We start from the raw sequence: 14370 nt of genomic DNA, 5'->3' as shown, positions 1-14370 counted from the left end.
CTTCAGACACCTCTGAGGTTGTGGCAATGTCAGAAGCCCGGGTAACTGTAGATACTTGTGTGTTCGTGGTTCCTGAAAGAATTCTACTGAAAGTTGAAGAGGTAGTCAATGCATTGGTTGATGTTGTTCCTGAGAAGAACTTGCTCGGGCCTTCAGACATCACTGAAGTTTTACCACTTGCTGGAACTGAGGTAACTGAAGATTTTTCTGTGGGGGTTATTGCTGAATGGGTGGTACTTGATGTTAAAGACTTGGGCAATGAAGAAAGTGTTGTTCCCGAAGAGAAAGTGGTTGGGACTTCAGATATCTTTGTTGTGGTGGTGCTGGCTGAGGTTTGGGAAGTGGTAGGTCCTTCTTTGGGGTTGGTTGATAAATGTATTATGCCTGATGTTGAACTGGCGGAGATGGAGGTGGATGTTGTTGCTACCAAAGAGGAGCTTGTTGGGATATCAGATGCCAGTGTTGCTGCAGCATGGGCTGAGACTGGGCGAGTGGTAAATCCCTGCGTGGGGCTTGTAGCTGATAGTGGTTTTCCTGATGCTGAAGTTATGGGCAATGACATGGCTGTTGCTTTTGAAGAGAAGGTTGATGAGACTGCACTTCTCTCTGATATTACAGTATTGGGTAAGGATGGAAGAGTGGTAAATCCCTCTGTGGGGATTGTGGATAAAAGCATTGTTCCTGATGTTGAAGAGGCAGACTTGGAAGGGGCTTTTGTTGTGCCTAAAGACAAGGTGCTTGGCACTCCAGAAACCTGTGACATTATAGCACTGACTGAGGCTGAGAGAGTGGTAGATCCTTGTGTGGGGATTGAGGTCAAATGAACTGTACCAGAGGCTGAAGAAGTGGGAACTGAAGTATCTGTTATTTTCCCTGAGAAGAGAGTGTTTGGGACTTCATACACCTTTGGTGTTGTAGTGCTGACTGACAGAATGGGAGATCCATCAGAGGAGGTTGTTGATAAATGCATTGTCCCTGATGGTGAAGAGTTGGGCACTGAAGTGGTTGTTGTGATTCCTGAAGAGAAATTGGTTGGGACTTCAGTTATCTTTGTTGTTGTGGCACTAGCTAAGACTGGGGTAACTGCAGATCCTTGTGTGTGTGTGGTTGCTGAATTTATCATACTTAGTGTTGAAGAGGTGGACAATGAAGTGGTTGCTGTTTTTGTTGTTCCTGAAGAGAAAATAGTTGGGACTTCAGATAATTTTGGTTTGGTCCCACTGGCTGAGGTTAGGGAAGTAGTAGGTCCTTCTTTGGGGCTTGTTGATAAATATATTATGCCTGATGTTGAACTGGTAGGCATGGAGGTGGCTGTTGATGCTCCTGAAGAGAACATTGTTGGGACATCAGATGCCAGTGTTGCTGCAGCATGGGCTGAGACTGGGGGAGTGGTAAATCCCTTTGTGGGGCTTGTAGTTGAAGGTGGTTTTCCTGCTGTTGAAGATGTACCCACTGTAGTGGCTTTTGTGTTTCCTGAAGAGTTGGTTGATGGAACTAAGATTCCCTCTGATGTTATAATTACAGTACTGGCTAAGGATGGAAGAGTGGTAGATCCCTCTGTGGGGATTGTGGATGAAAGTGTTGTTCCTGATGTTGAAGAGGTAGACATGGCAGGGGCTGTTGCTGTTTCTGAAGACAAGGTGCTTGGCACTCCAGACACCTGTGACATTGTAGCACTGACTGAGGCTGAGAGAGTGGTAGATCCTTGTGTGGGGATTGAGGTTGAATGAGCTGTGCCAGAGGCTGAAGAGGTGGGAACTGAAGCATCTGTTATTTTCCCTGAGGAGAGAGTAGTTAGGACTTCAGACACCTTTGGTGTTGTTGTAGTGCTGATTGACAGAATGGGAGATCCATCAGTGGAGGTTGTTGATAAATGCATTGTGCCTGATAGTGAAGAGTTGGGTACTGAAGTGGTTGTCGTGCTTCCTGAAGAGAAATTGGTTGAGACTTCAGTTATCTTTGTTGTTGTGGCACTAGCTAAGACTGGGGTAACTGCAGATCCTTGTGTGTGTGTGGTTGCTGAATATATCATACTTGGTGTTGAAGAGGTGGACAGTGAAGTGGTTGTGGCTGTTCCAGAAGAGCATGTGCTTGGGGCTTCAAAAACTGATGTGGTACCAATGACTGAGACTGGGGCAACTGTAGATTCTTGTGTGGGGTTGGTTGCTGAATGTGAAGTACTCGCTGTTGGAGAGGTGGTCGATGGCGTAGCTAATGTTCCTGAAGAGAAATCAGTTGAAACTTTAGATGTCTCCAATGTTGTGTAAATAACTGAGAGTGGGGTGACTATAGATCCTTCTGCAGGGACTCTTGCTGAATGTGTTGTACTTAATGTGGAAGAGGTGGGCAGTGATGTGGTTGTTCCTCCTAAAGAAAAGACTGATGAGAATTCAGTTATCTCTGATCCAGTAACTGTAGCACTGACCGAAGCTGGTAGAATGGTGGACCCATTCATGGGGCTTATTGATGAATATGATGTACTTGATCTTAAAGAGGTGGACAATGAAGTGGGTCTTTTTGTTATTCCTGAAGAGAAGGTGGTTAGGACTTCAGATAACTTTGTTGTCATGGCACTGGCTGAGGTTAGGGAAGTGGTAGGTCCTTCTTTGGGGCTTGTTGATAAATGTATTATGCCTGATGTTGTACTGGTAGGCATGGAGGTGGCTGTTGATGCTCCTGAAGAGAACATTGTTGGGACATCAGATGCCAGTGTTGCTGCAGCATGGGCTGAGACTGGGGGAGTGGTAAATCCCTTTGTGGGGCTTGTAGTTGAAGGTGGTTTTCCTGCTGTTGAAGATGTAGGCACTGTAGTGGCTTTTGTGTTTCCTGAAGAGTTGGTTGATGGAACTAAGATTCTCTCTGATGTTGTAATTACAGTACTGGCTGAGGATGGAAGAGTGGTAGATCCCTCTGTGGGGATTGTGGATAAAAGTGTTGTTCCTGATGTTGAAGAGGTAGACATGGCAGGGGCTGTTGCTGTTTCTGAAGACAAGGTGCTTGGCACTCTAGACACCTGTGAAATTCTAGCAATGGCTGAGGTTGAGAGAGTGGTAGATCCTTGTGGGGGCATTGAGGTTGAATGAGTGGTACCAGAGGCCGAAGAGGTGGGAACTGAAGTATCTGTTATTTTCCCTGAGGACAGAGTGGTTGGCACTTCAGACACCTTTGGTGTTGTAGTGCTGACTGAGAGAATGGGAGATCCATCAGTGGAGGTTATTGATAAATGCATTATGCCTGATGGTGAAGAGTTGGGCACTGAAGTGATTGCTGAAGTGAAATTGGTTGGGACTTCAGTTATCTTTGTTGTTGTGCTGGTTGAAGCTGGGGTAACTGCAGATCCTTGTGTGGGTGTAGTTGCTGAATTTATCATATTTGATGTTGAAGAGGTGGACAATGAAGTGCTTGCTGTTTTTGTTGTTCCTGAAGAGAAAATAGTTGGGACTTCAGATAACTTTATTTTCATCCCACTGGCTGAGGTTAGGGAAGTGGTAGGTCCTTCTTTGGGGCTTGTTGATAAATGTATTATGCCTGATGTTGAACTGGTAGGCATGGAGGTGGCTGTTGTTGCTCCTGAAGAGAACATTGTTGGGACATCAGCATAGGCTGAGATTGGGGGAGTAGTAAATCCATGGTTGGGACTTGTAGTTGAAGGTGGTTTTCCTGCTGTTGAAGATGTAGGCACTGTAGTGGCTTTTGTGTTTCCTGAAGAGTAGGTTGATGGAACTAAGATTCTCTCTGATGTTAGAATTACAGTACTGGCTAAGGATGGGAGAGTGGTAGATCCATCAATGGGGCTGGTTGATAATCGTCTTGTGGCTGATAATGATGAGGTAGGCACTAAAGTGGTTGTTGTTGCTCCTGAAGAGAAGGTGCTACGTGCATCAGACACAACTGCTGTTGTGGCCGTGGCTGAGGTTGGGGTAACTGTAGATCCTGCTCTGGTGACTGAGTGTGTTGTACTTTCTGTTGAAGTGGTTGGCACTGAGGGGGTTCCTGTTGTTCCTGAAAGGGAAGTGATTGGAAATTGAGTTACCTGTGATGTCAGTTTATTACTGGCTGAGACTGGGATACCTGGAGATCCTTGTGTGGGGATAGGTGCTGACTGTGCAGTCCTTGTTGAAGTGTAATTTGTTGTTGTTGCTCTTGAAGAGATGATTGTTGAGACTACAGATACCTGTGCCATTGTAGCACTGGTTGAGCTAAGGGGAGTGGCAGATCCACCCATGGGCCTAGTTAATAAATATCTTCTACCTGATGTTGAAGAGGTAATCACTGAAGTGGCTTTTCTTGTTCCTGAAGAAGAACATATTTTTACATTAGTAAATCTTGATGTGGTTTTCTGATGTGTTTTTTGGGAACAAAATATCTTTGTTGCCAATTAAGCTGTTGGAATTTATTTTGTATCTGATTAGGTAATAGGCTATTTATTTTCTATGGAGAAGTTTTTTTTCACCGTATTCGTCTCTGTTATTGCATTGGACTTTGAGGTTGATTTTTTTCTTTCATCTGCACTAGTAAAATCTAGATGGTTTGTTATGTTTTAAAATTAAGGTAAACTGAGGCAAAAAGTTCTGAGCACATTCAATTTATTGGTAAGCCTAGCAATTATTAATAAAAGGGGCCTTTCAACTCCTCAGTCAGCCCAAAAACCATAAGGTGGGTTTACTAGCCTTCAAAATGTTTTGGAAAGTATAAGACGGAAAACAATATGATTGGTTCTATAGTCTGAATTTTCATAGGTGGCAAAAACAGTATGATTGGCTGACTATTTGGGGCCTCCTTCCATCCTAGTGTCAATAAAGTTTGATTGATAGAAGACACCTGCTCCTTAGCTGAACAGAAATAATAGATTTCTTGACACCCACCTGCATTGTATAAGACTTGTTAGTAAGATATCAGGACTCTCTTCATTGTATGGGTATGCCACGCTGTATAGAAATAATGTATTTCTTTGTGCTAAGGTGATTTATTGGAAAACTGAATTTTAAACTTAACTCAGAAGGCAAAACTAAACTTCTGGACTCATGAACTTTAGAACTCACCTTAGAGACAAAGAAGCGTGGCTCAGACACGTACAGAATAGAAGCAATTGTAGAATGGAATTAGATACAAATACTAAATCAATATTTGATTTTTTCAGGATACACATATATACATTTCCTTTCACAATGTAATTAAAAAGCATAACAAAATTTTATAACTCAATGAATGCGATTATAATATGTAAGCTTGGCCCCAAAGAAAAAGGATAGGAGTTCCCTTTCCCCTGTTTTTTTTTTCCCCAAGGTGGCCACTATTGGTGCAGAGCACTACATATCCCATCCAATGTGGCTGATTGCTAATTTTGCTAATTTGGTTTTGTTCTTCTTTTCCGTTTTATAGGAGAATTCTCTTTTGCGATAGTGATAGGAAAATATTGGGAAACAAAACTTTAAAAGCCCAGAATTAAATACTCGTATCCCTGGTGGGCACTATGATGAGGCCCTGCAGACTTTTCTGTGATGAACTATTTTGGCAGATGATCTGTCCTGGTGATTGCTGTCACTGTCTCACTAATCGGTCTTGTATTGTATAACTTGTCCTCTCAGTGACTTTGCTGACATCTTCTGTTGCAGTAACACCTCCAGAAATAATTCCTTCAAACGAACTCTATGCCATTTCACTTCCCTTTTTCAGTAAGACAAGATTCATGTAAAGGAATCTTCCTCAAACTTATTCTGAGTTCAGTTTTATGGATCAGATTGGAATTGCAGAGCTCCAGAATTTGAGGAGCTAAACCCACTAAACCCACTAAAAGATTTGGGAATTTTCTATGTAAAGCTGCTGCTGTTATTTGTCCTTCAGTCTGGGAGGGGAAGACCCTCAAGGTTTCTGGCCAGAACAGAAACAATACCTATTCACACGCACTCTGAGCCAACAAAACTCTAGCGATGACCAACTGGGACTTATTATTGGCCAATCAGTGAAAGCCACTACCATTGGCGGCAAGGTGGAGCAATGGATAGAACACTGGGCTTGCGGTCAGGGCCTCTGATTCAGATAAGGCTTCTAACTGTGTAACCGTGGGCAAGTCAAATAACCTCTGTTAGCCTCAGTTTCCTCACCTGTTAATTGGGGACACTAATACCACCTACTTCCCAGAGTTGCTGTGAGAAGGTAATATTGTTAAAACTCTTAGCACAACTGCCTGGCACATAGTAGATGTTTAATAGATACTTGACTCCTTTGCTTTCTCCAGAGATATAGAAGTTCCAAAAGGAAAGTTTGCCAAAAACATTTGACAACACCTCTGTTACCCCCATTCCCCCATTACTTGGCTCTGCTTCTTTAGTTCTCATTCCTTTCTCAGGATTTCGCTACTTGGCTTTACCCCAATCTAAACTCCCGTTTTCTCCAATCCTGCCCTTCTCTGCCAATCCCTGCCATAATGGCATGTCCTAGACACATTGCTTTGAGTATCCCAGTATCTCTGCACTTATCCATATCGATCTTCCCTTTGTCTCAGATCACTTCCTGGATATATTCTAGGAGCTAATTTTTTATTGAGATTACCATAAAGATTAAATCTTCTGTCCATTTTAAGGAATGAGTTGACTTTGGGATTGTTGCTTATATTGGGGTATTGAAGTAGGTTTAGGCAGAATGATCATTTTATTTAAGGTAGAGGAGTGTAGCCATGGTAACAAGCTAACCAGGCCCAGGCCCTCTTGTTGGACTATCAAAAGGCCTTTCTCCCTCTACCTGTAAAAGGGCAGGTCACAGGTTAGGAGTCATGATCTCCTTGAGTCAGGCCCTGGGATGTCAAGAAGAGCAATATGAAAGATTCATCCCCTCACAATTCGTGCTTTAGATGAAAAAACTCTAGCTTAATGAGGGAGATAGGTGTAAGGTCTCTGAAGTGTTAGAACAGAATTTAGAACTACCTTCTTCCCACCTGAGATCCTTTCTTTTGAGCTAAGGGAAAATAGCAAATGGTTTGATCAAATTGATTCACTGACTGGACTTTTTCCCCCCAATATCCTTTTTTTTTAATTTATTTTTTTATTTTTGGTTTACAACACTCAGTTCCACAAGTTTTTGAGTTCTGAATTTTCTCTCCCTCCCTCTCCTCCCCCCTCTCCCCTAAGACAGCACATAATCCGACATAGGTTCTATATATACCTTCGCATTAAACTTATTTAGATAATAGCACTGACTGGACTCTTGACCAGGAAAACCCAAGCAAGCAGTTAATCAGAGTATTAAAATAAATCCTATTTAGTTCAAGTCAACAGCCAGGGCATGGTAGGAAAAGCACTAGGCTTAGACTACAGAGATGTTGGTTCAAATCCTGGCTCTGACACTAACAAGTTGTTGTTGTTCAGTCAGTCATGTCTGACTCTTTGTGACCCCATTTGGATTTTCTTGGCAAAGATACTGGAGTGATTTGCCGTTTCCTTCTGCAGCTCATTTTACAGTTGAGGAAACTGAGGCAAACAGGGTTAAGTGATTTGCTCAGTTACACAGCCAGTAAGTTTCTAAGGCCAGATTTGAACTCATAAATATTGAGTCCCCCCTGACCCCAGGCCCAGCACTCTATACACTTCACCACCTAGCTGCCTCCACTTACAAGTTATATGACCTTAAACAACTCATTTACTGGCCAAGCTTCATTTTCCTCATCTGGGATAACATTCATGAAGTACCTATGCCACAAGGTTGTTATAAGAAAACACTTTAGAAACTGTCAAGTATTGTGTAAATGTGAGTTATCAGTAGTAATGCCAGCCTCCCTGTAAGAAGCCACTATAGCCTAGAAGCAGAGGGAATGAGCTGTCTCTGATCCTGATGCCTGACCCTGAAGTGAACCTCAGGAGCATTTTCCAGAGAATAAAGCAATAAAGGGATATCGAGGCTTCAATGTTTCAAATTTGTGAGTCGCCTTGGCCATGGGTGCTCCCTGCCTCACTTCCATTGTACTTAGCTTTATGTCTTCTCTTCACCCAACAGACTCTGTTGTATATTTATGGGAGAGTGTTCCCCAGGTGTTGGGCTTTTTCCCCCTTAAATGCTGTCTGACCATTGCTCTTGGAGCGCTATGAAGTAAATGCCTTTCCTAAAAAGCAAATAGAGTCCACTCATTGATCATTAAGAAGAAGCAAACCGGTTGGGGCTCATGAGCTACAGAGCAGGAGGACAGTTACCCATAGGGTTACCCTAGAATCTGAGGGAGGAGGCACCCCTTTGGGGATCCAGTCTTCCAATGCCAGCATAATTGGCATTGGGGTAGTGAGTCCAGAGGGACTTGCTATTGTGCAGGAGCCCCCTTGGGGAATGGAGATGGGTGAGAGATTTGGGCAACAGTATTACCAGTCTCCTGTTACCAGGGATACGATCTGAGAGCTAGGAAGCAGGTTAGTTTGCTCCCTCCCTCAGCTGATCCTCATCTTCCCTCACAAGTCCTTAAGGACTTCTTCCCTCCAAGCCCCTTTCCTTAAGATTGATTAACTCACCAAGTCCCAAGAGCCCAGGAAGAATCAATAGCAGAGTCCAGGAGGTAGGAGAGAGTTTTCCTTTCTTCATCTCAAGATAATAGGTGTCTGGGGCCCACAGAATGAACAGTGGCCAAGGAGGAGAAAGGCCAGGATTCAAATGTTTGGGTTCTTGGTGGAGATGCCAGTTTGCAGGCACCAGGCTGAGGGCTGGAGAGCAATGCCTGGTGGAAAGGCGAAAAGAGAACCAGAGGCTAGGTGTCACCTTAACACCTGAGTAACACAAGATCTCACCACAGTTTTTCTCCTGTTTTTCACCTCATTATCTGCGACATTTATAGTCAGTGCTGAGGAGAGAAGGACTGCGTTTCTGGGTCCTCCCTCCCCTAAGGAGGGGCCGCTCTGAATCTTTCTTTGTCACTTCAGAACAGAGAGAGGTTGAGATGTAGACTTCTGTTTGGGGAGAAAAATATGAAAAGGGTCAAGGGGAGGAGAAGGAGAAATGGCAAAATCACAGGGTGCTGGCTCTGAGGAGGATCAGGAAAGGGAAGAGAACAAGGGGATCAAAGTTGACAAGGCTGAAGGACCCACCCTCTGAGCCAGATACTAGGTCAGAAACCAGTTCCTTCTGGCGATTTCTCTAGCGAGGCCCTTGTGTGTGGGGGGCAGGGTAGATAACAGGGAAAGAAAGAGGGGGTTTGGGTTTGAAAGCCTGTGGATCCATGTTCCTAGAAAGCTGTGGGCTGGGAAAGCAGGATGCCTGAATTTCTAGAGCAATCCTCAGAGTCTAGGTCACAAGAGAGAAGCAAGGATTGCGTGGTAGGGGAGGGGAGGAAGGAGGTGGCATTGTCTGGTGGGGCAGATTGATTGCTGGATCCTGGGAAGAGAGTTAAGGGCTTTCAGAAGAGGACTAAATATTTAGGACTTGAGAGTCTGTGCACATTGGTGACCATTAGGGGTTGATGAGATTCAATTAAATTCTGCAAACATTTATTAAGGAATTATTTGCAGAGGACTCAATTTGGCACTGAGAAAGATGTTTAAATAATACAAGGTCCCTGCCCTCATGGAGCTTACAGTTTATTAAGGGGAAAACACATACACAATTATAATTTACAATAATATGTAAGTGCATTAGAGATGCTAAGGGCTATTATGCTATTATGTGGGGAAAAGTCAGAGAGGGGGTGCAGGGAGAGGATCCAAGGGGAGGTTACATTTGAGGCAGTCTACATTCAAATCCCTGCCTGATACCTACTAACTCTAGCGCTCAGTTTCCTTATCTTTAAAATGAGGAAGTTAGACATGATGACCTCTAATATCTTGGCCTAAGTACTCGAGGTCACCAGTCTCTGACCTCCTGGAGCCCAGATCCTGCAGCCTGTAGCACAAAAAAGAAAATGCGGAGAGATTCATTGGTCCCATGCCGAGAACTTTAACAGAGAAGCGCCAGTGTATGGCAGATGGAGCCCAGAGAGGGGAGACCACCCAAACATCTTGGAAGAGGAGCTAAGTTTCTAAAAGTTTCTAAAGTTGTGCCAGACTGCTGCAGAGCGGTATCTTAGAGTCCCGGAGATGGGACCTGTCAGCTCCTCTCCCTGAGTATACTAGGATTCACTAAAAGACAAGCAGGTGACAGCTGCAGCTGGCACACTAATCTTCAGCAGAGCAATTCAAAAACCATTAGTGAGGCCTGGGAAATCGTTGACTCCACAGCTCACAGCTCCTGCTTCTCTCAGGGAGCCAGGCGTCTGACGCCCCAGTTCTCCCCTCTCTTTACTCCTCTAGAGCCCAGGAGTTCTGTTCTCCACCCTTCAGTCTCGCTCCCCTCCCGGCACCCAGGCATTCCATCCCAGTCCTCTCTCTGGAGAACTCCCATTCCACAGACATGATTCTCTTCTCCTTACCCTTCTCCCTCCTTCCTCACTACTTGTTAAATAATTTCTCCTAATGAGGTGTCGGCGCCAAACCTTGTTATGTGATGTTCTAAGCTAAAAAGAAGTCTGGACCTCTTGATATTCCAATTAAGGTCATAGGCTCCCTTCCTTAGGGTAAACTCCTTCCCCATCCTCACACCCCTGTCTCTTTTGGGGGTGAAGGTAGGGAGAGGAGAGGTACAGTGAGGGGAAGGTGACTGGTATTAGAGCTCATGGGTTCTCCCAGGCAGCGTGGCTAGTCATGTGGCTGAGATGAGATGTGAAGAAAGGCAACCTTGCAGAGAGGCACTGTTTCCAATGTTGTATCAATCAGGCTGGAACCCAAACCTGTGGGTGGCCAAAGCCAAACAAAGCAGGCTAGAGACAGGAGAGTCAGAAATCAAACAGATGTTTAATTTCAAAGCGAGGAAAGTGCTTGTAAGTGGAAGTCCATCTTCCTGAGTAGTATGTATAGCTTATGGCAGGGGTAGGGCTTTTATACATTAAAACCACAAAAAGGTGAGACCCAACACAGTCTTAAGTAAACAGTTCCTGTGGTTGGCATTCGTGGGACAATATAGACATTCTTGAGTCCTGTGGGAATAGTCTCTGAGTTATCAGAATCATTGAGCCCTGTGATTGTCTCAAGTCGTTAGGGTCATTGAGCCTTATGATTGTTCAGTGGGGTATAGAATCAGAGTCAGAGTGGCTAGAACAGGAGTGAAGCACCCGGTTTGGTTCACTTAGTATGTTAGAAGATTTAACTGATCACTTTCTGCGCAGCATGTTGGCTACAGTACCAGCTACCCTGGGATCCCCTGGGAAATAGGATCAAAGCAATACAAAAATTATATGATTTTGCCAGAGGATGAGATCATCCAGAGGGTGAGTACAAAGGATTGTTGTCGTGCCAAACTCAGGACACAGCTCACTTGCTGGGCCTTAGCTCTAGAAAACAGGGTGTCTCCCAATATCTTGACAGTTGCACCCCCAAAATTTCAATTGGTGAACCCCAAGTCTTTTACCCTAATTCAAATGAGATGTGATTCTAAGGCCAGAGACTCTAAATAGTTGTGCTATTTTAAAGCCCCAGAAACTGGCCAATCTTTACCCAGAAATCATTATTAAAGGCCTTTTTTTTTCCAGTTGCAGCACAAGCACCTCCTACCATCTTCTTAGCATAGCAGCGAATGCCTTGTTCAGAAGACTGGGTTTCCTAGGAATATTATATAGGGTTTTTTGTTTTTGTTTTTACTATTATATATGTAGCAGTGGCAATCAGGGAATCTACTGATCTGCTTAAAAAAAATCTCTTCTCATCCCCGCCCTCCCATCATAAGGGTGGAATTATTTCCATAGCTCTATAGTGAAAGGGGCTGGGAGTTCCTCCACAAGGCTGTGCTTCCTTATGATCAGTCATTAATAATCTTTAAAAACAACCACACGCCATCACCATCATAACCACCACCACTTCCATCTCCAGAGACAATTCCATAGTTGTCTAGGGCAAACCAGGGAGATCTATCTCTCACACTGAAGAGTCAGAGCACATCCCACTCCATGGCTTGTGCTCAGACTAGCAAATCCAGGTTTTCATCATCACCTTTGCTTCAACAAAGGTTTTCCAGTTGGAGAGCTTATTTGATCCAACTGAAAGAACTGGGGATGTGGAGCCTGGAGAAGCAAGGATTGAAGTAGGTGGGAAACAGGACCTCATAGCTGTCTTCAAGTATTTAAAGGATGAGAAGACCTGAGTTAAGTCTTAGTTATTTGACTTACTCACCAGGCAAGTCATGTCCCATCATGTTGGACTTCCTCACCTCTAAGGTTCAGTTCTATGATTCTGGATAATCAGCATGATGAAAAAAATTCAAAACTGTACCATAGAGGAATCTGCACCTATAGGTAATCTGTCTGGTGAACAGAAGACTTAAAGGGAATGTGAAAACTATCTTCCTGTGCTCCACATGGAAGAGTGATTAGGGTTTTCTTTTTCAGTTTAGTCCCAGGTGAAAGAACTAGAAGCAATATTTGGAAGCAACAGGGGGGCAAATTTTTGGCTTCACCTAAGAAATATTTCCTAACAAATAGAGTTGTCCAAAGAGTGGAACAGACCTCATGAGATAATGAATTCCCCATCACGATGGTCAGCTAGGTGATAGAATGGATAAAGTGTTGGTCCTGGAGTCAAGAGGAATTGAGTTCAAATCCCGCCTCGGACATTTACTAGGCTGTGACCCTGGGCAAATCACTTAACCTGTTTTCCCCAGTTTCCTTAATTGTAAAATGGGGATATAAAGTGGCTCCTACCTCCCAGAGTTGTTGTGAGGATCAAATGAAATTATATTTGTAAAGTGCTTAGCACAGTGCCCAGCACATAGTAGGTACTTAATAAATGTTTGTTCCCCCCTGCCTCCCCTCCCCATCATGAGAAATTTTTGAGCAGAGTCTCAGTAACCTCCTAAAGGACTATTATGGAGGGGATCCCTGCTGAGGTAAGGGTTCTAATTTGCTAAGATCCCATCTAGCAGAATATCAGCTCCTTGAGGGCAGAGACTAGTTCACTTTTTTCTCTATCCCCAGTGCCTCAAACAGTACCTGGCACACAATAGGTGTTTTTATCACTATTTGTTGAAGTTAATTCAATTGTTGAATCAAATCCCAAGAGTCTATGATTCTTTTTTGCTCTATGCCCATTTGAAAGACTGGAAGTACTGATATCCCCAGGTTCAAGGAAAATTTGATGTCCAGTGGATTTCAGTTGAGGGTTCTTTTCACTTTTCCCTCTGTACTAGGGTTGATGATTTACTGCTCAAATTCTTTCCCTATGAGAATGATTTTCTTGAACTCCTTGAAGTATGGATTGACAATATATAAATATTTCACACATATAGTAACTAATCTTCCTCTCGCACAGCTCTGAACATGGTACTCTCTTGCTCAACAGCTTTTCATGGTTCTCTATTTTCTATGAAATAAAATATGAACTTTCTCAAAATGGCATTCAAGGTATTTCATAATTTGGCCCCAAATTGTAGTGTTACATAATGGCAAGAGCCCTGAATTTGAAGTCAGGGGTTATGGATTCAAATTATGCTCTGCTATCTTCTGTTTACTAGAGTTTTGAGTTTAATCTCTCTGGGCTTCAGGGTCCTCCTCTGTAAAATGACAGCATAGGGCTATCAGAGGTTCTTAAAGTGAGTGATACTGCTCCCTGAGGGAGGCTGGAATGATTGGGGGAGAGTGGGAATACGGTAGTAGCCTCCAGTGCAATTGGGAGGCATTGAATAAAAATAAGGGGACAGCAGAAGTATAAAGAAAGTATGGAAAGTATAAAGTAAGGAAGTGTAAGGAAAGAAGAGAACATAAAAAAAAAATTTTAAAAACCATTCATACATGTTTCATCTGTTGTGTAACAGAGTTAAAGTTTTAGCAATTACATTATATTCCAAATAAACACGCACAATGCAAATCATAACCAAACAGCAGTCAAGTCCACAGACAGGTCTTAACAACCAAGTGTTGGTAGGACAGCTTGTTGCGCATTATGTTGGGAAATCCAGCATGCGCCAGCAGGAATATGTGCGTGTAATGACTTGTTTATAATACAATACAATATGGTTATTGGTTATATGGTTACCATATCTATGGTTCCTATATGGTTACATGATACAACATTGCATCATCAAAATTTCAATGCAGAAAAACCCCACAAATTTACAGTAAATTATTAAATTTAAGATGCATCACTTAAATATGTATATCTAGTTTTTGAAATGATGCAAATTTCCCCAAAAAAATCATTAAAAGGTTAAAGAAAGTAGATTCCAGGGTGAGGGGTGGGTGGGTGGGTGGGGAGGGGCTGAGTAATTTTTTTAAAGGGGGCGGTAGTTCAGATAAGTTTGGGAACCTCTGGGCTAGATGTTTGTTAAGGTTCCACTTTTACAGGTGATACCGCCTCTCTAGCCTCATCTTTCACCATG

The sequence above is a fragment of the Trichosurus vulpecula genome, chromosome 7 (genome assembly GCF_011100635.1).
Source record: "Trichosurus vulpecula isolate mTriVul1 chromosome 7, mTriVul1.pri, whole genome shotgun sequence".
Classification (NCBI taxonomy): Eukaryota; Metazoa; Chordata; class Mammalia; order Diprotodontia; family Phalangeridae; genus Trichosurus; species Trichosurus vulpecula.
This window is presented reverse-complemented; position numbering follows the sequence as displayed.